General features: G+C 36.5%; 1 long non-coding RNA gene and 1 pseudogene across 1 annotated transcript in view; both read left to right on the top strand.

Annotated features, from left to right (window-relative positions):
* The window catches only part of LOC113611334 (uncharacterized), a 277,283-nt gene that overhangs the window by 206,229 nt on the left and 44,686 nt on the right, over window positions 1-26,368 (top strand). The window lies entirely within an intron of this gene.
* On the top strand, window positions 23,930-24,875 carry LOC113611326 (peptidyl-prolyl cis-trans isomerase E-like; annotated as a pseudogene).

Raw genomic sequence — 26,368 nt, 5'->3', positions numbered from 1 at the left:
CAATCTTGAAAGTGTCAAGAAAAGATTGGCAATATTAATTTTTTTTTTTTTTAAAGTTTTATTTATTTATTTTATATTTATTTTTGGCAGTGTTGGGTCTTCGTTTCTGTGCGAGGGCTTTCTCCAGCTGCAGTGAGCGGGGGCCACTCTTCATCGCGGTGCACGGGCCTCTCACTGTCGTGGCCTCTCCCATTGCGGAGCACAGGCTCCAGACGTGCAGGCTCAGTAGTTGTGGCTCACGGGCCCAGCTGCTCTGCGGCATGTGGGATCTTCCCGGACCGGGGCACGAACCCATGTCCCCTGCATTGGCAGGCGGATTCTTAACCACTGCGCCACCAGGGAAGCCCAGCAATATTAATTTTTAAATGTATTACTGTTTCTAAATGTTTGAGAACTTTTTTTTCCCCTCCTCCTTGGAAAACAAAGGCAATGGCTCAGTGCTTTAATTTGGGTTTATTTTTCCATTTTAACTCTGGTTAATTGTTGTAAATATAGTGCAAATTAATAAAAATCCACTTTTGTACTAAAAAATGAACAGAAAGTCTGTTGAAAAGATTCTTATTTTCAAGTCTAGACATCAGTGATCTTTATAATTAATGCCTGAATTTCCAGGTTGAGAAAGTTTACAAAACTTATCCAAAAAATACGAGTTTTTCCCCTCATTACTCACAGTCATAATTATCACCATAGGTTATTTGAAAAATCATCAAGCTGTACTCAGCTCTGTGCTGTGAACTTAAACTGCTTATTTACTGACTTGTATATTAATTCTGCCTTTTTCGCCCAGAAGAAAACTGTCTTATGCCATAGAATTAACTACCCTATAACCCACAATGAAGTGGAATATTTTATTAGTTAACTTCTCCATCGTTTCTCTTCCCTGTCTTTCGGTGGGCAGTTTTCACCAGAAGGTGGAGCAAACTCTTCCAATATTTGACAGGTATTCAGTTCTCAGGTGAAGGCTGTTGCTGTCCTTTCCTCCCATTCCTCACAGCCTCGCTCAGAGGATTTCAGTTAGAACCTCTAATTCACTAAGACCATTAAAATATGCAGGAGAACGATGTTTTTTGTTTGTTTATTTGTTTGTTTCTTTTTGGTGGTGTTGTTTTGTCCTCAGAGTAGCCAAAAAAACTAGCTCTAGAAACTTCAAGGTTTATCCTGGCTCCTAAGTGGCCAGGGCACCATGACAGATACTTAACTGCACGTGGCTAAGGTTTGTTCTCTTAAAGTGGTACCTATTGCCAGGTTAAATGGCAAAGAAGTTGCTTCTGAGTCCAAGAGGGTGCTCTTGTGGTGGCTGGTGGATGATATTATCTTTTCAACCATTGTGAAGGGGGTCAAGGAATTTCTCTTGCGACTCCACATCTAGTTCTTTGAAAAGGTATTACATTCTCTGAGAAGTTAATTGATAAACATGGTAAATTTGGTGAATTGGCTGCTTGCAAGTGGATCTTCAGGTGAATTGCCACAGAAAATTTGTTTCAGATGAGTTAGTTTTTGGCATATTAATATAGAGCCAGGCTAAGCCATGATGTTTGCTAACTTCTTGCCCACAATAAACTTGTCTTTTGGCTTCCATTTGTCACGCTCTCCTACCATTTCACTCTCTCTCTTATAGCCAGAGTGACATTTCTAAAAACACCAATCAGCAGTGCTGTTCTTCTCCTCTTAAACCCTGTAGTCACCCCTCATTGATTTCAGGATGGTTCCACCTGTTCCAGCACCACCTCCACCCCCACCCCACCCCGACCCTCTCAGATCCCTAGGCACCTGCCCCTACACCACTCCCCATTCCCATGCTCCAGCACTTCATTCCTTCCAAATCCCGCCTTTCTTAGGGCTTACACGTGTTGCCCTATGTTGCAGCCATTTGCTCAGAAATCTGCCCACCTTTTCCCCTAACTCCTTTTAACCGTCTTGATCTCAGGTGAAATGTCACTTTTCCTGGGAGGTCTTCTAACTCCTATTCTAGTTTAAGCCTCCTGATGAGATGTCTTTTTTGTACTTTTAGCTTTTTTCATCACTTGCATCAGTACTATAATAAAATTATTCAAATAATTGGTCTCTGTCTTCCCCACTAAAATGCAAGCTTCAGGAGGATGGGGATCAACAGCTGTCTTGTTCAGTGCTATCCAGTAGCATTTCTTCAATAATGGAAACATTCTATTTTGCATTGTTCAGTATGGTAGCCATGAACCACATGTGGCTATTGAACACTTGTAATATGGTTAATATGACTGAGGACATGAAGTTTTAGTTTTATTTGATTCTAATTAAAATTTAAATTTAAATAGCTATGTATGGTTAGTGGCTTTGAACAGCATAGGTCCCACTCACCAGTGTATCTCAAGCTCTTAGCATAGCACCTAACATAATAGGTGTTCAATTAATATTTGTTAAATTAACAATTTACTGGGGTTTGTATTATTAATCTTATTTTTGGATAATAAAATTGAAGGACAGAGAGAATGTGACTATCACTCACAAGCAGGTACATACATACATTCATTCATGCTTTATCTAATGCCTACTTCCAAATGAGATTTGATTCTGTGGTTGGGTTAACTCTATCATTCACCAAGATTCTGTTTAATTATAAATTCCTGTGTGCAATGATCTGTTATTTGATTTACATTTTTAAACCTCAAATTTCTAAGTCTCAATTTCCTCATCTGTCAAATGGGGAACATGATAATAACTATCCTTTCATATTAAAAATCTAAATGAGGTAATGTATACAAAACTTTTTCCCCATGGTTCTGGACACAAAGGGATTGTTCAATAAATGTTACTTGCAATTATTCTTAATTATTATTTCTTAAAGCCACTTCCACCTCCCCATGAGAGAGAGAGTTGCTTCCTCTGTTTTGGGCTAATATCACTTTTTAGACTCCCATATGAAAGCATGCATATATTTTATAACTATTTTGCTTTCCTCCTTCTTTAACTAAACTATCACCTCCTTGATAACAGGGATTTTATATTCCTGTTTCCATTCCTACTCCCTTGTATAGCACCTGGCTCAAAGCAAACACTGAGAAAATGTTTATCAAGTGAATGAAGTATAGCAAATTAGGGCCAAAGCTCCAGACTTCCTGACCCTTGAGCATGCGCTCATTTTACTTAACAATATTATATCTTACTTCTCGGGGGGGGGCGGGCAGAAGATTCTTTTGATGTACTAAAGACACAGACTTATAATGTGTGAATTTACGAGTGTTTTACAAAATATATAGAATGTTTATAATGTTGAGTGTGCATGTACTAGCTTTATAATAAGAAAATAATTAAAATTACACAAAATTTGTATGACAACCAAATGGCATTCTCATGGTTTTTAACCTGTGAGTGTGCCCACTTCTTTGTCTGACTTTGATATCAGGATAGAAATGCTCCTAAGGATTAATTCTTTGTGATTAAAAACCTGTCCTTAGTGTCAAGGAAAGTTCCCTTGTTGAAATATATGTCCTACTAATACAATGAGGTGAAACAAGAATAGGCAAAAAACTATTTCTCAAATCTTGGGAAGTTTTCTGTAGGGCATGACAACATGAATCGTGCATAATACCTAGTATGTATAATTCAGTGTTTATGTATTTTGCATTTTGCCTATGAACTCTAAGTACTTCACGTATATTAAAACAGTTCCAGTTTCTTTATAATTCTAGAAACCAAAGATTAGAGACAACTTTGTTTTGAATAGACAGAAACTCTGTTGTTCTGGGAGAATGACAAATGTCAGGTCATGTAGATTTTGAGTGAAACTTGAACTAGAATTCAAGTTTCTTCTTACTCTTGGTCTGGTACCAGATTATATTTTTCAGCATATAAACAGTAATATCTGGTATAATTATGTAAAAGCTATTTGTATTTGAAAACTCAAATCTATAGTTGTCAAATAGCAGGGGATATATTTATAGCTAAGGAAGTTAGTATGATGGCTGCGGTGTTAGTACATGTATGATTTCATAGTTTTATTTATTTATTGTTACAAAAGGGATATAAATTAATTTCATGCTCTATTTCTCAAATAGTTTTGAACTCTGTGAGCAAATGCCATCATGCCAGCCAAGTAGTAGTCCTCCAAATTTAACACTGGTAAACATGAAATGTTCATAACTTAGATATTCAAGTCATATAACAATAGATTTTTTTTTCTGAGAAGTTCCCTGGATTTAAGTTTCTCTTCAGTATTTAATAGGTTGCTCACAAGCTATGTTGTATAGCCAAAGCTAATGTAATATTGTAAGTTAACTATACTTCAATAAAAAAAAAAACCTATTTTTTATAGGTTTATAGGCTCATGAAGACTTGCCCAAGAAAACTAGTATATTTCTCTTCTGTTACTTGGCGTCCAAAATGTGAAAAAGAGAACTAAGGGTACGTGCTAAAGCCCATGTGCGGAAATGTTCTTAGACTATGCTGTACTTAGGTGAATTTGAAACAGTGCACTCCAAGTTTCCTAAGTGAGAGTATTAAAAATATGCACTATTATTTAGTTAAAACATTGTAAAAACTAAACTATTATTTTTTTAAGTAGAGAAAACTTTATTATAATTTAATGAGTTTGAACTCATTTAAAACACAGAAATTAGAAAATTTAATTTCTGCCAATTTACAGATGGGCAAGTCTATTTGTAAATGATCTCATCCCTAACAAACAATTAGCTTAATGGATATTAATGTGTGTGTGACTTTCAGAATAAAATCTGAAAACCAACCACTGTGATTTCACATTTGAGCGCTTTTAGCAGTACAGTGCATTTCCTAATTGTTTATTTCAATGTTGTATTCAGAGGGAACATAACTTCTTCCTTTGTGTATGATACATTTTTCAAGTGTCCATGCATTTGTATAGCAAGAATTAGAAAGGTGCTTTGAAGCTATAGGTTTATTTACAAACTAACATTGTATAACAGTAATGAAAATACTATGTTTAAATCACATGTTATAATGTCTTGTTATGAAGGCAGTGCCTAAAGCTACAATAAAGGCCAGGTAACTGACAGATATCCTTAAAACTTGGACATAAATAAATTAGAAAACAGTTTCTTATAAGTATACTCAAAGTTTGGCAGGTGTAGAGACAATTTGAGTTGTAAGACAGGAGATCGAGCATGGCATCAGAAAGAAATATCTATAGAGAGCCAAGATATGCAGGTTCCTGTCCTAGTCAATAAACTAGGTGATCTAGGGGAAATCATTGCCCTCTTTGGGGCTTTACTTTCTCATTTGTCAGATAAAAGATTCTGACTACTTGAGTACTCAGTTTTTTGGGTTTTTTTTTAATCCTAAGTATTAAAACCCTAAGAGTAGAAAAGAAAGAACACAATTCTAAGTGTAAGAGTCATAGGAACTAGAGTGCATATGACATTTTCTTATTATTTTTATTCATAAAGAAGTTTAATCCTTTTTACTTATAGGCAAATTGGGCTTTAGTGTCAAATCTAAAGCTATCCTATTTCTCTTTCATAAAATTCTCTCCTTCTTTGGAGCCATGTATTGGGCTATACTGAGCACGGTATTGAAGTAGAAGGTGTAACCCTTCTCTATCCTCACCTAATATAGGTTAATAACAGCTAGACTGATGTATTGGGGTTACCTTCCTGGACATGATGCCATACTTGACTAGGGTGAACATACAATTTATCATCCAAATTGGCACACTTTTGAGATTGAAAAGGACAACTATTAACAATTATATTTTGACAGCCACTCTTAACCAGAATTATGAGGGAAGCATATAAGGGCTGCAAAGGGGATGATTTTAATGTGTTCTATATAGCTTTGCATGCTCTTCTTTACTTATTCTCCACCCTTCTTGAGGCAGAGAGAGAAAAGATTTAGGTTTGAATGAAGGTAACATTTTGATTCAAATAGGTAAATTGCAGGGTTTGCTTTTCATATGTAAAACAGCATGAATTACCAAATAAGAGGGCTCAAATTTAGCCAGAAATTCTGAAAAAGACAATTATACAAAATCCAACAAACCCACTGAAATATGCAGTTCAGTACCTCATCTTGCTTACTTCTCCATGAAGGTCAAAAGTACCTCCTACTGTGATATGTCGGCAATCTCTGAAAGATTGATTAAATTTCTATATAATATGGAATTGCTGAATCCAGTGAACCATAACTTATGTAATTTGTATTATACTTTATCAGTCACCTTTTAAAACTGTTTATGAAACTTTCCCTTGTAGACAGTGGAAACCTGAGAAATACTTTCTTTATAGTAACTTTAGCAGTTTGTTTGACTTAATTATTAAGTCAAACAATGTTAGAGGGTGGATTTCTTAAAGGGATTTGAATGTAAAAATTTACTTAATTTTTGTATTTAAATTTTAGAATGGAAAAATCTGAGGATAAAGATGATGGGTTTTATATTGCATGGGAAAGAATGGGAAAAATAATCTTCATGTATGGTGAAAGAGTGGCTAAAGAGATATTTGAGAACTTCCCTTGCTAACTCTTAATTCAAAAGGTAAGGTATGGGTGTAAGTTATAGAAGCGTGTCTAATCTTGGAAAGTTCTATAGTATGCTGAGTTCTGCTTAAATAGGCCCTATTCTTTCAACAGGGAAGTTGATAAAACCAGAGATTAGGAGTTCAGAGGCAAAATAATATATTCCATTCCCAGGTATATGGAGAATTTCCTCTTTCTCCTTCTCTGTTCCCCACCCCTATCACCCCCCTCTCACTTTCTAATTCTTGACTCATTTAAAAACTTGACACGTGGAAGTGCTCATGAACGATATGCTCTCCAAGTAAGTCTAGAAGATAGACCATCCTGCATGTCCAGTGAAAGATCCTGGAAAGATTAGGACGATCTCTGTGTCCTTGAATAAGAGTTCATGTCAGAGCTTCTTGAAAGCTATAGAGCTGCTACTGGAGACCGCTGGGACAGAAATCTGCAGTAAAGGAGATACCCCCTGAGAACATCAGGGGGGTATACAAACAACACTCTGATCACTGGAAATAAAATCTGTACTCCTTAACATGGTCTGCAAAGTCCTGTTTCATCTATACCATTCTCCTTTCCAGCCCCATTTCTATCATATTTCCCCCTTATTTATTACCCTAAATGTCTTTATATCTCTATATGTTTGCCATGCTCCCTTTAGCCCCAAGCCTTTTAAAGACTCTAAATCAAAATCCTCTACATCTGATGCCTCCCATCTCCAGCTGTCTTCTCCTGGTTAAATTCTACTTATTTCTAAGATCTTAGTTCAAACATTCGTTCCCCAGGAACTCCTTCTCTGATTTGGTCAACTCCATGTGCTATATTGTATTAGTGTTCTACTGCTACAAAACAAATCACCACAAATTTAGTTATTTAAAGTAACACAAGTTTATTTTCTCACAGTTTTCTTATGTTAGGAGTGTGCACATGATTTAGTTGGATCTTTTGCTCCTGTGCGACAAGACTGCAATCAAGAGATTGGCTGGGCTGCTGTTCTTATTTGAGACCCAGGATCCTCTTCTAGGCTCACTGGTTGTTGGTAGAATTCATTCCCTTGAATGTATGACTGAGGTTCCTTTTTTGTTAGCTCTTGGCCAGGGACTGCTCTAAGATCCCAGAAGATGTCTGCAGTTCTCTGGCACATGACTCTCATAGGGAGTTTGTAACATGGCTTTCTTTCTTCCAGGCCAACAGGAATACATCTTTCTGATGCTTCACCTTCATTTAAAGACTCCTCTGATTAGGTCAGGCCCACTCAGAAACACCTAGATAATCTTTTTGGTGAACTCAAAGTTGATTAGTAACCTTAACATAGGAGTGGTATCCCTTTATATGTACACATTCTGCCCATAATCTGCTCAAAGGAAGGGGATTATATAGAGCATATGCTCGAGGGGATGAGAGTCTTGGGAACCATTTTAGAATCCTGCCTACCTCAATAGTCCCTCATGCCATATGTCTCCTCTGTTTTATCACAAAACACTTTCAATTGTACATTTATTTCTGTGATTCTTTGATTAACATCAGTCCTTTCCACCAGCATGTAAGCTTCATTAGAACAGGGAATACTGTTTTCGGGGAGGTTCTCTTTCCTCATATTGTATTCTTGGATGTTAGCACATTGTTCAACATAGTGTAGATGCTCAATGAATGTTTAAATAATTGAGTGACTTCTATTAATTGAATAAATGAAGGACTGAATGAAAGTTCTACTGTGATTATCTGGCACTAGGTGGTCATTCTTAGATCTACTCATTCCCTAATGCCTATGCACTGAAAGATGGCAGCTATTTAATAAGATATTAGGTCTCTAATCTGAGGTTACTAGATGGACTGACTTTAAAGAAGAAATAGCTCCTTATGTCCCAAGCCTGAGAGAAGTCTATTTATCTTGCAGGCTTTCCTGGCATTATGTATAGAGATTTCCTTTCAGAATAACTTTCAGAACCTGAGCTTTTATCAGCCCTCTTACCAAGGAACTAAAGTAAACTTACACCTTCCAGCCAGGCTATGTCAATTGGAAGGGTAGGTTGAGCCCTTGGTAGACTCAGGTTTTTATAAAACCAGGAGGATTCCAGTGAGGGAAGTATAAAAGCACACAGGGAATATGTGTGGTGTGTGTGTGTGTGTGTGTGTGTGTGTGTGTGTGTGTGTGTGTGAATTTTGTGTTTATGAAACTACGTGTTGCTGGCTATAGGGGGAGTGTAAGAGGTCTCCAGTGATGGAGGCCTGCTTCCTCTTGCCCTTAATTCCCTGTAAATGCAGTAGCTCAGTCAACGTGTCCCAGGTATCTTATGAGACTGTAGAATTATAGCCATAAATTCTGAGAAGTCACAACAAAACTCTGAGATTCCTCACACGTAGAGGTGGGGGAAGGTTATGTCTCTTTAAAGGGAGGTAGCAGATCATGTGTTTAGTCTTGAGTGATAAATTTTTTCCTTGGTGTCTGTATTTGTCAGGGTTCTCTAGAGAAACAGGATCTATAGAATGAAAAAAATATACATATATACATACATATATCTATTTCTTTCACACAACTATATATTTTATATATAATATATGAAAATATATATAAAGAGATTTATTTTAAAGAATTGGCTCATGTAATTAAGGAGGTTTGATGAGTCCAAACTCTGATGAGGGAGGCCGGCAGGCTGGACACTTAGGAAAAAGTTGCTGTTTGAGTCCATAGGCAATCTGCTGTACAACCAGGAGGAGCTAAAGTTCCAGATGAAGTCTGAAAACAGTTTGCTGAAGAATTCCCTCTTGATCTGGAGAGATTAGCTTTTTGTTCTATTTAGGCCTTAACTGATTGGATGAGGTCCGCTCACCATGGAAGGCAATTGGCTTTATTTAAAGTCCATGGATTTAATTGTAAATCTCATACAAAAACACTCTCACAGAAACATCAAGAATAATGTTTGACAAAACAGCCAACTTGACATACAAAATTAACCATCACAGTGTTCCTATAATTCAGTCTTATATTTACCATTGATATTTCATATTTGTGAGACTCATATATTATTTATTCAGTCTAGAAATTCTGTTCCTCAGAGGACTTGGGGACAAAGTTAGAGATTAAAAAAAAAAAATCCTTCATCTCTTAGAACATTTTTTTCTTGACAAATAATACACTGGAAAAACTAGTTCTATAATATGCCCTAATATGGAGAAGATAACATAAGACTGACAAAAGATTAATCTATTCATAATCCCATGTTTGGCTAATGGGGGTCACAGAGCCCTAGGCTTTCAACTTTGACATAATATACTTTTTTTAGACCACTACTCACATAAAATTCTGAAATTTTTGTGGTCTTGAAAAGATGTATACCTCTTGATAGCCACAAATAAACCAGGGCCTGAATAATGAAATAGCATGTAATCTCAGGTAACCTGCTAATGTTAATCTTTATTTTAAACCTTACGTTACTTGATATACCTTGTCAATAGCTCATGACTATTATTGTCATACACCTGCCTATGAATATGACACTTTTAATACCATATCAAGGGACCCACATTGTCTCTTGGGATGTCTGTACAAAATGATCTGTCATATAAGAATTCCCTGGATTGGGGCTGAGTTTATATTATGGTCCTGACAATCTTTTCTTCTGACTCAAGAAGGCAAGATTCACAAAGTATCCACACATCATCGTTGGAATGCCAGAAAACTAAAACTCTTCTCAGTGCCTATGTCTTGTACAGAATTAGGCACATAGTACCTACTAAATATATTCATATATAAATGAATGAATGAATTATATTTGTACTTTTAGCTATCTTGGAATCTGGTTCAGTTGGCAATTGGATAGGCTAGATTAGGTGATATAAGAAGAAAATAGAATCACTGGTATAGGACAAGCCATGTGGGATGGTCCCAGAAATAGGCAATGAGAGGCAGTGGGACATAAGAATATCTTGCAGTCAGCAAGTTGCAGCAGGCAGGGGCTATAGGAGGCTACCTGTTCCTATGATTGAGAATTATTAGCATTAGGAGCAGTCAGATGACAGTTGGGGAAGCAACAGTAGTTGGTAGCTAGCCTGGAAAAAGAAAGTGAGAATTTAACTATGGCAGTGGGAGTTCAAGAGTAAGTGTCCAGCTCCTGGAAAAGTAAAGAGATAACATTAGGACCTAGTCCTAGAGGAGTTTACTAGTCATAGATAGTAATAGATACTCAGGCATGGGGTGAGGAAGAAGTGGATGGGTGGAGTTGGGGTAGTGAGACACAACCCTAGGCATTAGAATTGGACCTTGGGTCACAAAATAATTCTGGAGGTGAATTACTAGAAATGGGGCCTGAAACACAGCAAAACCAATGGTAAACTGACTTAGTGCTGAGTTGCTAGCCCAACTTTCTACAACTTCTAATTTGGAAGAGCCTGAGACCTAAATGCTGAATTGGAGTTACCTCTACCAGTGGCATTAGAGAGACTTCAACTGTGGCAGTGGATTTTAGCTGTGGCCAGGCACACTCTATTCAGCTAGTCAGAAGACACTATCCCGCCATCTTGGAAGCATTCTGAGGTGCCCAGGGAAAATGGGCTATTTTCCTCCTGTAAGAAGGATAAAGTGCACAGCAGAAAGGCCAGGGCCCAAGGGTTGCACAGACTGGGTGAGACATGCCGTTACAGAGATGAAAATCTAAGGTTGACAAGAGACTTCAGTCACCCTGGTTCAGAGCCACAGAGGAAATGCTTCCATGGAACTTTTCAGGTTCCTTTTTGACCTCTTAGCCCTTGGACCTGCCAGGATTTCTTGCCCACCCACCTAGTTTGACTTAACTTTCTCATGCTTCTGTAGTATGCCTTGTGCTCCGACCACCTAGTTAGAAGCTCTGTCTTTTTGCCAGTAAATGATAAATGGCTTCTGTAATTTGGAGAAGATAATTATGGTAAGGAAGGTGAATTTTTCAGAGCTTTAAATTTGAATAAATTCAAGCCTGTGGAAAAGTTGGAAGAAGAAAACAACAAACAGACTTACACCCTTCATCTAGACTCACTAATTATTAATATTTTGCCATACTTACTATTTATGTTTACTTATATGTGTGCATATGTATATATACATGAACAATTTGCAAGCTATTAGATTTTCCACCCCTAAATGCTACAGCCTTTGTCTTGTGAACATACATTCTCCTACCTGACTATGGTACTATTATTATGTCCAAGGAATTTTATATTGATGCAATAAAATTATCTATTATATATATTCAAGTTTCCCAGTTGCCTCAATAATGTCCTTTATAGATGATTTTTATTGTGACTTTTTAAATATCCAATTTTGTGAGGCAACTCCCAATTTTAGAAATAAAATTAGGAACATAAGATTTCTAGGGTACCTTGGGAAAAACGTGTAGGGTGGATATGTTTGTTCAGTCTTCTCAAAAAAGTAATTGTTTCATCTTTCCACTGATGGGAAAGCACAAGTATCAATCAAGAATGTGTCAGCAGGTTCGGATACATAGTAATGGCTTTTACTTAATGGAGTTAGAGTGAATTTTCACCTTTAGTTAAAAGTAAGTCTTTGTGTATTGGATGCTAGCTTTCATATTTAAATTGCATTCATACTTGATCTTCTGGCCAAAGCAGCAGGAGACCAGTTAAAAAAAATCTATTGCTCTTAATTTAAAGGCAGCGATTAAAGGAGAGTCAGAGCTTTGAAACTGTTGTGAGTATTCTACTCGAGAAAATAAACACTAATTGAAAGGACTAATCAAAAGCTCATCATCCTGAAGGGCACTTGGATGATTCACAAGTGGGCAGCTTAGGTAGACAAGGTGGTCTTATGAGGACCTCGTCATTCTAAGTACTGGGGGACCTTAAGCTATGCATTAGATGAGTCCCCATGATGAGTGACTGCATATGATGAGAAAATATATCTGCCATTAACTTCCTTCATAATTTTGCAGGTAGTTTATAGAAATAATTCATCTTTAATCAGTAATAGAAAACTTATATATTGTAACATTTCCTTCAAGAAAATCTTTCTTTTGCCAATCTGCAGTATATGTGCATTTAATTCTATCACACAATCTCTACAAATATTTGGGCAAATAAGTAATGGTTTCCAATAAAGTGGTGCTCTTTGAAAACAGATAAATAATTAAACACTGTCCTCTTTATTGCACTCACATAGGAGTTTTTCCTTCTCTAGTAGAGATGCCTTCATGGCTTAAACCATTACCCCAGGGGCCTAACAAAAATTCAGAGATGAAAAAGCCATTTGAAGATTTTTTTTTTCAGATAATTCTAGATGATTCAGACAATTTCCTAAGCAGCAAGACTTTCTGTAAATGGAATTTTCCCCTTACCAGACTAGAAATCAATACTTGTTGGCTCTAATGATGAATTGGTGATAAAGGAATTCTAACAACTGTTATCTGATGAGAAGATCGCTGTTGGGTTGATAGTGGGGAATGGGGGTTTACTGATTATCTGGGAAGCTTGTTTCTGAGATTGCTGCCATCAATGGAATTTTGTTGGTCATTACCAATGCACGTGTGCAAAACCAGGTAAATTGAGCAAGGCTGGAATGCATTTGAGCTATATAGTCCAAACAGTATGATATGGATGTTTTAAAAGTATGAAAAAATTCATAATCAGTGTGCATATAAATGTTGCAAAATTTGGTGGCAGGAAGAATTCAGTTTCCTTCACTGAGTGCTAAATCATTCATTTATAGCTGCTTCCATGTTGCCTTCTGTTTTGGCACTCACATTTGCCTTTTCACTATTACCATATTGAATTCAATATGAGGATACAACTTTGTTACTTTTGTCAAATTTGAAAATAAGTAGGCCATTATAATTTACAAAAGGTGTTGCTACACTCTGATCCTTAATAGGAAAGGAGTCCAAAGAGTGGGGATTCATCTTCAAATCTCATTACGGTAAACTTTACTCAAATTCTTTCATTTTATCAAAATTTTGTTATTTTGTTTTTTGGTTTTTTTGGCTACACCACTGGGCTTGTGGGATCTTAGTTCCCAACCCGGGATTGAACCCAGGCCCTAGGCAGTGAGAGCTCGTAGTCCTAACCACTGGACTGCTAGGGAATTCCCTCATTTTATCAAATTCTTTATAATGAGTTCTAAGCTGGGTATGGAATTGTCGCCATTATATATCTTGTGGAAATATATCTCATAAGGTTTTCTGACCAAGAACCATTATTTCCAGTTTCCATATCTATCAGGAGGGAGGTGGACACCTTCTAACTCTCTACCACTAGTACATGATGTTTGTTCTATGCCCTCCTGTCCCCATGGCTCCCAACGAGCACATTGCATAGCAGTGGAATTGATTAAAGGATGTAGTGTTGGGACACCAACATTATTTAAACAGAGCTTTAGAAAAGCCCTTCCAAGATTGCCATGACATTATTATAAACTCATCTATTAAACTGGACTATATGAAGCTGCTATTTTGTGGATAAAAAAGAATACTTTATTATCCAATTGACACACTTTTGAGAGAGAAAGGAGGAACTATTAATAATTAAGATAGGTATAACTGATACTGTCCAGGCAAAGCAGAATATATGGTCACCCAGTAATAACAGTACCTACTCTTCAGGGTTCTTGTGAAGTTTCAATGACAAAATGTATGTAAAACAGCTGTCATGTGGGAAACATTAAATAAGTGGTATCTGTTTATATTGGTATTTTTTATACTTTCTACTTTGGCCAACAAAGCAATGAAATCATAGTGACTTGTTTATTCTCTTTTTCTTTTACTAGCTGATGCTACCTCTAGCAATGAGAGGAAAAAGAACTTTATTTAGTTATTTCTACCATAGTGATTCTCCACCAAAATAAGGGAAATCTGTTTTAAAATTTAAAAAATACCAGATACCCGATCCTGCCTTCTCCACACACCCATCTCCCTAGCTTGATAGTTACTTCCACCAGAAGCTGCTTATACTGAGTGGACTATGTCACAGCTCTTAGGCTTACTGGGGCAGAAAAAAATTGAGAATAACTAATTTATTTGATTAATAATTTCTTGAAAGCAGTGATTTTTCTATTACTTATTCCCTGTGCTTACCATAGTAGCCAGCACATAGTAGGAACTACTACTATCAATATCAACATCAATATAATATAATATCAATAAACATTTGTTCAATTAATGAAAGTATGAGTAAATGGATCTTAGCAGCTAAAAATCAACATTATGAGGCAGTGGCCTCTAGTATTACTGTGCAACCAATGCCCCACTGTGATAGGGAACTTTCCTAAGCTCCAGCTAGAACTTGTAGGGTCGTAGGATCAAGGAATTCAGGGATTTCTTAGCTGCAGTTGGTGCCAAGTCTGGAACTGTTGGCTACTTAGATTAATTTTCTGATTTAATTGATTGTAAAAGAAAAAAAATTCTATAAGATAATCTGCCAATTATCTCAATAAGGCTTTCTACTACATATCCAGCAAATTTGATACATGGAAGTGTCATGTGCAGGTTTAAGTGCTGCCATGTGATATCGACATTGTTTATTAGTATTCAGCATCTTTGTTGGAGTATTACTGAGAATTGTATACAGATATATTTGTTTTATATATGAGAATGGGAAACAGTAATTGTGTGTATCATTTCCAAGTACAGAATTCTAAAGGCCTCGTATTAACCCAGTCATCCTGGCACTTGCTGTCACTTTATAGCTGGACTTGGGACACTGTGCAGGTACACTTGTCTTTTTCTCTCTATCATCCTTCATGTTGTTTAAGTGCAGGTTAGTTAAAATGGACTTCGCAGGTAACCTCTATTAATAGGATTAACGATTTTAATACCAGAGAAAATGTGTGTCGCATCATTTGCAACCTTTTCCCCCTTTAGGGATTGCATGTTGTTTTAGTCCATGCAGATCAGTGCACAGCTGGTACTATTGCTTTTATTTCTGAGTTTCTCTTCTAAACCCTAGAGTCAGCAGCCCCATGCCTGGGGATGGAGAAAGAGTTGATAGAAAGCATCACCCTAAAACTGTTCAGACCTGGGGGCCCCTTCTTCACCCCACCAAATTTGGTTCCTTCCCAATGGATAAACCACCTATCATGTGTGAGGGTCTAAGTTGCTACCGTTGAAGCAGGGAGGTTGGTAAAAGCCTATGCCTGTGTGCTGGGTGGGGATTAGAGCAGGGTGCTCAAAACATTCATGGGTGGGCACCTATGGCACCTGGATCTCAGAACTACATGGCAGGGAGGATATAGAAAAGATAAGTGTTAGGCCTCACTCATTCCTGAGCTCTAGCCGAATCAGAGACTAATAGGATATTGGTAACTGCCTCCCTGAGCCAAAGAAACAAGAAAGGCTCTTTGTGTTCATGGTTCTTTCTTTCCCTCACTGTCATGTGTAAAACCTACCCAACTTGTTAGTTCTTAGAAGAAAGAGAGACTGGAAATTCACCTTTTTAGATTTATCAAATAAATTATGATGGATATTAATTAACATAAAAAATTTTCTCCAACTTCAGCTTCTTGTACTAAGAAACTGAGTTAACAAAATCAATTTAAATATTTCTATTTAAAAATTTTGACATTCATGTTTATGCTATGAAAATGGTGTAGCACAGGAAAACATAGTCAAGATGTCATAAGCATATCAATAGGAAGGTTTACATGGGATGAATGAAAACCAACAGTACTATGGAACTGATAAAATTTAGCAACACTTAAGGTCAGTTAGTGAATCTGTGCTCAGTGAAAGCTCTTATGAGGGAATGGGTGGGTATCATAGATGACTGATCAAGATTTGTGCATTTTTTTCTGGCGTGGACCATCTTTTCCCAAGTGCCGAGGAATCAGTGCTGTCTTCGTAGAGTTGGAATAATATGGTGCACTCATTTTACACTGAAAAATTTTTGCTTAGGCAGAAATAGTAATAGTATAACATATCACCGAATTAATCATCCACAGTAGTTTATATTGTTAAAGACAGTTCAGTGTACAAGCCACCAGAGTTATAGAAAAGCCAATACTGCATATTGTATACTGTTATTAATCCCTCTGTTTGACTTCGGGACCAAAGCAAAGAAATACCTCTAAGGCCATGTGGATTCTAATTTCTGCTTCAGTTCCCTACATCCTTTGACACTAGCCATTTTACTTCTCTCCATTTCATTGTGCACTTCTATAAGATTAGGAAGCAATATTAGATAATTGCAAGGCAAACATAAACGATTGCATTCATGTTAAATCATCTTTTAGAAGTGTGTGAACAAGATTAACACTAATTTAAACATTTGATCAATAAAAAACGATGAATGCTATTTTCTATTGTTTTGTGCATTGTTACAAGTAAAGGGCAATTACATGCCAAGAATAGTAGAAAAAAATATGACTGTGTTAGACATATTCCTGGTTTGAGCAGCGAGATTTCTTATTAAGGAAAGATATTAGAATGCTTTATGAAGTTTATGAACTTGTAATTTGCTCCTGTAATTAGATGAGACTCTGTCAGACCCATCCTTCTACAATTTCATAATTGAGGGGCTTCTGCCTGCAATAGAGTGTTGAATCAGATATACATATGCTTAATGTACTAACTGTTTTAAAGATTGGCCATGGCTTATGCAAAATGAGAACAATCCTTAGAACATTTTAAAGGCTTCCTGCCACAAATTGCTTTTGCAATTTTCATTTCATTTTTAACTACAAAGTTAAGGCATCTTTAGTTATTTTTATTTTAAATTGCTCCTGCTGTTGTTCTCCTCCTAGGAAGTAGCCACTATTCTTTTTCCTTTCTCCTGGCCATTGTAATCTTTCTTACATGAATAAAAACAAAGTGGTTTATTTTAAAAAAGAGTTTTTAAATCCTCCCTTGCAGTTGTGGGGAAAATGACTTACCATTATCAAATTGAAAAAGGGATAATGTGGTGCAGTGACAAGTGAGTTTTATCAATGAGTGTTTTCCTTGGTGTTCTGGTTTTCCAGAAACTTTTTCTGCTGCATCCTTTAACATCTGTGCTGCAAAAGTTGATTCTGAAAACAAAGTAGATGTGGAAAGTCAGGTGATTGATCAGGCAAAAATTAAAAGTGGGAACTGGTGGCATAATCTCTTATTTTTTGGCCACAGGAGTCCTGATACAAATTAATTGTTTCTGTGATTCTTAGACCTTCATCAATCAGATGTAAATTATACCATGCATGATTGGCTGCCTTTCCACTTTCGAGTTTCCCATAGAGAGCTGTTGGCCGCCAACTGCTACAGAGGCACAGTGGAGCAGCATCCTGTCCTTGGCCGCTCTGGGACAACAAACAGAGCAATGGAGCTGACTTGCAACCACAATACCATGCCTGAGGATGCAGCCTGCACCCCTCCAGATTAATTTTTGTTTAGGGCACCAGAGACATTTTTTCATACCAGGTATAATGTTGTCAAACCTTGTGTGGCCAAGGTTTGATCTTTAAACATGGTTTCAGATCAATTTAAGAAGGATGCTAGAGCACAGAGCACCTAGCAGACAGCAAGACTGAACGTGAAATTAATCTCAAGATTGATTAGGGAAAAACAGTATAGATGCCCTCAGAACCAGGTTTCCTGAGATACTTTATGCACCTTTAGAGGCAGCAGTAATAATAATAGCTGAAACTTAATTAAAGTAGCATAAAAGACCTCAGCAAGGAGACCTTGTGACCACATTTGTAGCTGAGTACTGAATTTAGCCTCAAGAAATATGAGATCTACTTTTCATCTCACAGCAATTTACCATTTCAAAAAACTCGTATTAAGGAGGTGATTAGAAGCTGCAGAGTTGCCTTACTCCATATGTAAAGAAAGAAGGGTTTGAAAATGTAGAAGGGCACCTTTTCAAAGAAACATCACAATTAAAATTTAAACATATATTGGGAAATGAGAAAATTGGAATGACCTGGTTACATGAAATGTAGATTTTTCATCTTAAAGCATTCATTCAGATCTTCTTAGACTTGTCTTCACTGTAAATTATTTGTGTTTCAAATTATACACACACACACACACACACACACACACACACACATATATATATATATATATATATATATATATATATATAGCAAATGGTATTTGAAGAAGAAAGTGAATTGGCCCTCAGGGGCCCTTGGAATCAAGGACTAAGATTTCCTGGATTCAGATCTTGGCTTGGCCCCCGTGTGACTTTGACAAATTACTTAACCTCTTCAGTCTTTGGTTTGTTTATCTATAAAATGGACATAATAATAGTTTATATCTCAGTAGACTGTGCAGAATAAATGAGGTAATTTATTTCTAACAGTGCCTGATGCTTAGTAAATGTCAAATGCATGTTATCATTATTATTATTTTATATGTATTATCTCTACCTCATTTAAACCATTAAAAAAGTAAAAATTTCCCTTCTAAGAAATCATTTATTAATTGAAACATGAATACTTTCTTAGATAGGAATACCTTGTAGGTTTCTAGGAACACAATAACTATAAAATACAATTTCTGCCTCTGTAACTTATATCCAATTGCTATCGAGGGGTTCCTCTCTGATCATATTTTCAACTCTCATTTATGGTTAATAATGTTTATTTCACAGTGTTGGAGAATTATAGAAATAAATATTTGAATGAGATGACATTTGTGAAAGTAGTGAATGTTGGTTCACAGTAGGTTCTAAATAAATATTAGCCTTTTAGATACACAGCTGCCTTCTGTATAGGGAAGGGAACCAATGTTTAATGTTCCAAACAAAAAAACCCTATCTTTTACCATACCACTGAAGCTTGATATACTCCCATAAACCATACAAGAATTTCTTTTTAAAAAAATTTTTTTTTGCGGTATGTGGGCCTCTCACTGTTGTGGCCTCTCCCGTTGCAGAGCACAGGCTCCGGACGCACAGGCTCAACGCCCATGGCTCACAGGCCTAGCCGCTCTGTGGCATGTGGGATCTTCCAGGACCGGGGCACGAACCCATGTCCCCTGCATTGGCAGGCAGACTCTCAAACACTGTGCCACCAGGGAAGCCCAAGAATTTCTTTTTTAAACTTTTCTTTTTTGACCATGACCATTCTCTCCCAAGCACTTTGTGGTCACTACTTGAAGATGCCTGAGTGGTGGTATCCACTATGGTCTCTTACTGGGACCTTACAATGTGTCATTGGAAACAAGTGGACTCTGAGAAAGGCAGTAGAGTATGTAAAATGCCTCCTGGGTGCATAGGAAATCTTGCTATTATTGGCTGGTTGTTGGGAAGCAAGCACTCATGTTGAGAAATCTCACTTGGCAAGGTACTGCAGGTGGCTTCTTAGAGCTGATGGCAGCCTCCAACTGACAGCCAACAAGAAAATGAAACTCTCAGTACTACAACTGCAGGGAACTGAATGCTGCCCCAAACCATGTAATCAGGGAAGGAGATTCTTCTCCAGACTAGTTTTCAGATGAGAACACAGGCTTGGCCAACATCCTGTGAGACTGAACAGAGGACTCGGTTAAGCCATTCCCAGACTGTAGACCCCCAGAAATTGTGAGATAATAAATGTGGTTTTTTAAAAAGCCAATAAGTTTGTGGTAATTTGTCATATAGCAAGAGATAAGCAATACAGATTTTTTTCTCATTTAATCTTAAGGCAGAGACTTTGCTTCAAAGGAAAGTGGCTTTTAATTTAGCACGAAAGATTTATTAGATTGAAAATTTCCAAGGTATACCAGGCACATATACAACTATAGAAAACACACCTGCTTCAGTATCTATACCTAAAAAGATGAGTTTGAATCCTCACTCTGCCACTATTTGGTAGATATATTCTCTCTGAGCCTCAATTTCACTGCCTATAAAATGGTAAAAATACCGTCTATTTTTTTAGGATTATTCTAAGGATGGCCTGAGTTAGCCAACAAAAAATGTTTAGCATAGTACAAAGTTAATATTGGATGCTCAGTAAATGATGACTGTTTTATTAATAGTATATGGAGACTATCCTGTATTCTTAGGTTTTGTAGAATGCCAGTACATATGGGGAATCAAGGGGTAGATGTGAAAGCAGTAGCCACTGAATACATTCTTACAGTTTTTTGATCATGAAGACTTTTTGCTTTATGATGAAGAGATTTGATCCATTGATGTTTAATATAATGAGACACCATGTGATTATTTAAAAGATTGGTTTTTAAATAAAACCACGAAGAGGGTATTATCTGTTAAGGAAACTTTACTGTGTGAAAATCAAAGTCATGGATTATCAATAGAAGAAAAAAAGACAAAATGGTTAATACCTATTCACAATATTCATCAAAAACTTAACATTTTTTTTTGAAGGACTCATCTGCTCTTTCCCTTCTATACCAGACACTTCTTCAGATCAACAGAGAAACTGTTACAAGAAATTCTGACTCTTTTTCTTTCACAAATAATGCAGCAAAACTTTTGTACATTGTACTTTTGAGATGCCAAGATATTTGGTTTTCACTTTATTGCTGAAATAAGCATTTTATACGTCTTTAAATGGCTTTTTCTTTAGATTGCAATATAACTAATTAAAGGTCCTTTCTTTTAGGAGCTAAGATAAAAAATATGTTAATCATAGCAGCCAATAAAATATCTATTCAGTTACTTATTCATTTACTCATCAACACTGTTGAGTATCTTCCTTCTGCCACATACTGTCCCAGGTACTAGGAATGTGGTGGTAAAATACTCTAAACCATAACTTGTACCAATGTCACAGAATTTAAGCATTTTGATATCAACAGTAGTGCAGGCAAGATGAAGGGCCTTTGATTGGCTTACAAAAAGCACTAAGATGTGACATGAAGCCATCTTGTTGTTGGCTTCATTTTATATATTTCCTGAAAGTCAAAGCCGTGCAGGGTAGCATAGTAAAATATAAACAAATGGTAGCATACAAATAAATACATACACACATATTTAATTGAGAGTAACAACTAGATTTTATTAATCAAGATTTTGCTGTAAAACCTGTTGGTTCTTTCCCATTTCCAAATAGTTGCGAAGCAAATAAATATTAGCCATCCATGCATGATGTCATGATAATCAGTCTTTAAGTTCTGCTTGTTTTTGGTCCTTAGGCATATGAACCTATTTAATTTTCAGAGTTAAGGTTACAAGAAAGGTGTACATTTTATGTAAATATACATAAAATGTACATTTACTGCATATTGGTATGTAAGTATATATGAGTGGAAACAGAGATGCATCACACATATTTCTACAGAGCAGATGGCCGCAGGGGTAATTGGATTCAAAAGGACTGAAGGACTTTATAATAGGTTGTATATTCTCAAAATTATCTACTGCCCTTTCCAACTGGCCCCTCCCTGCTAGAGAATTAGACTTTTCTATCCCATTGATGTCAGGCTTAGCATGAGATTGGCTTTGGTCAATGTATTGTGTTGAAAATGATGTGAATCACTTCCTTCCTAACGAAAGCTTTAAGAGCCATTTTGCAGCTGTGTATTACTCTTTTCCCTCTAAGTGAGACCACATGTTTCAATTAGCAGTTGTTCCTTCAATGTGGGTTCTTCATTGAAGAAGATATTGAGCAGAGCTGTAGCCAACCCACAAATGATAATGTGAGCAAAAATAAACATTTGTTGTTTTAAGTTATTGAAATTTGGGCTTTTTTTGTTACTTCAGCATAATTTAGTCTAAGCTAGAGTTTACAGACAACTACAATAGCTGAAATTGAATAGTTTCTGTGGGCCAAGAACAATATCTGTTAATTTCAAATTTGTCTCACATGATCTTCACAATAATTCCATGGGGTAGAAATGATCATATTCCCATTAACAACTGAGAAAACTGCAGCTCATCAAATTAGCTCAGGGCTGACTAATAAGATATATGGAATATGAATAAGAGTAAGTCTGGCTAATTTCTAAGTTTCACCCACAGAGTCCTGTCTCATGGAACTTTAGAATTAGATATCATACAGTGCAATATGTTCATTTTACAAAAGAGTCATCTCAGGTCCTCAGTTGTCTACTACCTAGATATAAAGCTGAAACTTAAACCATTAATCTCTATGAGCTAGAAATCAAACCTATAATCTCTCAGTCTAGTACTCCTGTGTGTGTGTGTATCTACATATACATATGTAAAATTATACCTTTGTAAATATGGAATATAGGGTACATATATATTTATATGTCTTTTTGATATTAGAACGATAAACCTTTAGATTAAGAATTAATTCATAACATGTATTTTTACCAATATGATAGTGTAGTACCTAAATAAACAATGAAAATATTTTTGAGTTATTATTTTATATCCTATAGATATAGAATAATTTTGATTTATATTTTGTGGACTCTTGGTTATGATATAGTGTCACCTACTATGATTTTCCTTTTACTTGGAGTATAAAAATATAAATAGGATTATCCTATTTCTTAAGAAGACTTGAAATTTGATATTTTATTTCTTGCTTACTTTGTCATTATAATAGGACATTTGCTCTTTTTTCATCCAGTTAAAAACATGATTACATCGTATTTAGAGAAATAGTTTAGCTTTATTAAATGAAATATATAAATCCAGTTTTTCTATGTTAGAAATCTACTTAAAAAGAAAAGTTAAAAAATTCCATTTATAAAATCTTGCATTAGTAAACCATGTAAATATATAAATATGCCATAAAGCCTATTAATAGGCATTTTGTTTACATATTTTTATCTCAATTATCTATGCCCACAGGACTCATTCAATCAATTTTTCACTAAGTAGTTTTCAAAATATAATTACTCTTATGGGTAGGACTATGAACAGCAGTGTCATTTACACTATAGTTCACTAATTGCACTTCGAAGCCATTATAATGAATTATACCAGTACATTCTTCAAGAAGATCAGTTAATGCTAATCATTTGTATCACATATATCACTTAGAAGAGATTCATCCATAAAAGTCTTTCCTTTATAGCCTCATTTCTTTTTAATTCTCTTGTAATGCAAGTTATAGCTGTAAATATATACAGCATGTGTTTTCTTAACCTGCTGATCTGTGGACTTTGATTCTAAGTACTGAAATCTAGAGACAAATAATATTTTATGGTAGGAGCAAAATTATTTACTTTGAGATCCTATGTAATAATTATTCTTACATAATTAAATAATTGCTATTTATAGTGATCTGTATTTGGATCAAATTTTAAGAGCTTAAATAAAATTTCATTTCCCCTAAATTTTTTTTTATCATCCTCTTCAGTGTTCCCCGACTATATTTTTACATTTTTCCTATGTTCAAGAAAGCTGGTATTTAATGTGTCTCTTAGTTAAAAATAAGTGACAAGAAGTTTTTTGTTTTTAAACCTACATATAATGGGAAGATTTTACAAATAATGAAGGCATACACTAGATTATAAGCATGCTGTTTTATCATAAAATAATTATAAAATAATTTTGTAGACCCACTATCATGACAGAAGATGACATAAATACATTGACAAAACTGTCAAAAACCTCCTTTAAAATATTACTCCTTGGTGAGAGCAAGATGGCCACTACCAAGCGAGTGTTGCGGACTTGCAGAGGAGGTGGATGACAAAGTTCTTCATGCTGCTTTTATCCCTTTTGGAGACAGCACAGATATCCAGATTCCCCTGGATTAGGAAACAGAAAAGCACCGAGGATTTGCTTTTGTTGCATTTGAGTTGGCAGAGGATGCTGCAGCAGCTGTAGACAACATGAATGAACCTGAGCTGTTTATATGGACAATTCGTGTCAATTTGGCAAAACCCATAAGGATTAAGGAAGGCTCTTCCAGACCAGTTTGGTCCGAGGATGGCTGGTTGAAGAAATTTTCTGGGAAGACTCTTGAGGAGAATAAAGAAGAAGGGACAGAGCCTCCCAAAGTGGAAACCCAGGAGGGAGAGCCCGCTGTAAAAAAAGCCCAGTCAAACCCTCAGGTGTACATGGACATCAAGACTGAGAACAAGCCAGCAGGCTGAATCCAGATGCTCCTGGGTTCAGGCGTCGTTCCCATGACAGCAGAGAATTTCCACTGCCCGTGCACCCACGAGAAGGGCTTTGGCTTCAAGGGCAGCAGCTTCCACCATATCATCCCCCAGTTCATGTGCCAGGGCTGCGATTTCACCAACCACAAGGGCACTGGGGCAAGTCCACCTACGGGAGGAAGTTTGACGATGAAAACTTTATTCTCAAACACACGGGACCAGGCCTGCTCTCCATGGCCAACTCAGGCCCAAACACCAACGGTTCCCAGTTCTTCCTGACATGTGACAAGATGGATTGGCTGGACGGCAAGCACGTGGTATTTGGGGAGGTCACGGAAGACCTGGACGTCTTGTGGCCGATTGAGGCCCAAGGCAGCAAGGATGGGAAATCCAAGCAGAAAGTCATTATCTCCGACTGTGGGGAGTACATGTGAGAGGGCAGCTGTCAGCCCAGGGAACCAGCACTCAAGGTGTCCCATTTGCAGCAAGAGGGCTTTGTGTCCTGGCCCTTCCTCGGGGTCAGCATGGGGCAGCTCCTCTGCAGGCATGGCCTGGGCCTCCTCTGGCTCTTCCCCAAGTGTGGCCATGGGCCCGGGTGCCGCCCTCCCCACCGTGGACGGCCGTGCATGGCCTTTCCAGGCCAGGGCCTCTCCTGGGTCCACCAGTGTGACTCCTAGACGTTTTTCTTGGTAAAATAAATTATAGTTTTTGTAGAAAAAGAAAATATATACTACTCCTTTCTAAAATTTACCTATTAAGTGGTGTTTCTGTAACTGTTATGGAAATTGAGAAAGATTCTTATGGGAATTCTTTTTGTTATTGTCACATATATTATATGAAAAGGTAAGTATAATCTGAACACTGCAGAAGCTGATTCATTATGAAGTATTGATTTTCTATTCAAAACAATATTTTTTACAAATAATATAATTTCCTCTTAAGGAAAGAAAATTTATGTTGTCTGTTGTCATAATTTGAATTTCTGACCTCATCTTGTAAAATCAGGAGTAGAAGATAAAAAAAAGATGGCTTTGGTGAGACTTTATGAGAGAGAGTGAAAGCTGACAATAATATATGGCTGATACTGTATAAAGTTCAGATTCCATACAAGATTGTATTTAATCCTCCGCCAAATAATGCTACTGTCCCCATTTTGTATATAGTGAAACAGGCTCAGAGAAGCAACTTGCCCATTATTACACAGTTGTAAGAGATAGCAGTGGGCTTTAAAACCATTAGCCCTACACCAGAATTGTAATCTCTGTGTTATACTGAATTTTGGTGATGTGGCTATAGCAGGTTATAGTACAAAGCCTACTTGCAAAACTCCATTTTGCTGTACGGAGTTTTACCAATATACAAACTCATGTGTTTGTGTTTGCCTGATATTTGTTACACTTATACAGAGGGAATGGACCAACTTTATTGACTCTTATAAACACCCAGAACTAAGAAAATATTTAGCAGTGCTGTCTCTAAATATCTCATCATTTTAAGAAAAATGAACACCTTAAAGTGTTACTTTCCAGTTGGTATGCTTAATCATACAGTGAAATCTCACTTTAAAATATATCAAATGTGGATTTAAACCAGATTAGTTTCCCCCAAATACCTTATCCTAGTTAAAGCCCAGGAGTAGAACTTCTGTCTCCCAATGCCAGCATTGTATTTCATTCCTTTGCATTTCTGTTGCTACTACCTTATTTTTTTAAAAAATATTGGGATTTAGGATATATGTTGGGTTGTTTTGTTTTAGTTTTGTTAGAAATTCAGAGAAAGAACTATTTTATTCAGCATTCAAATGGAATGCTGGGCATAGAAGTCAGGATTTCAATTTCCAAAAATACAGTGACAGGCAATAGGTTTACCCTTTCATCTTAACCTAAAAATTGGACAAAATACATGAAACAATGGTTTTCAAATTTTGGACAACAGGCAGCACAGGATAATGTTTTTTTTTTTTTTTTTTTTTGGCTGCA

Source organism: Aethalodelphis obliquidens, unplaced genomic scaffold, assembly GCF_003676395.1.
Source record: "Aethalodelphis obliquidens isolate GAN/ISIS:26980383/991018 unplaced genomic scaffold, ASM367639v1 scaffold3, whole genome shotgun sequence".
Taxonomy (NCBI): Eukaryota; Metazoa; Chordata; class Mammalia; order Artiodactyla; family Delphinidae; genus Aethalodelphis; species Aethalodelphis obliquidens.
This window is presented reverse-complemented; position numbering and strand designations above follow the sequence as displayed.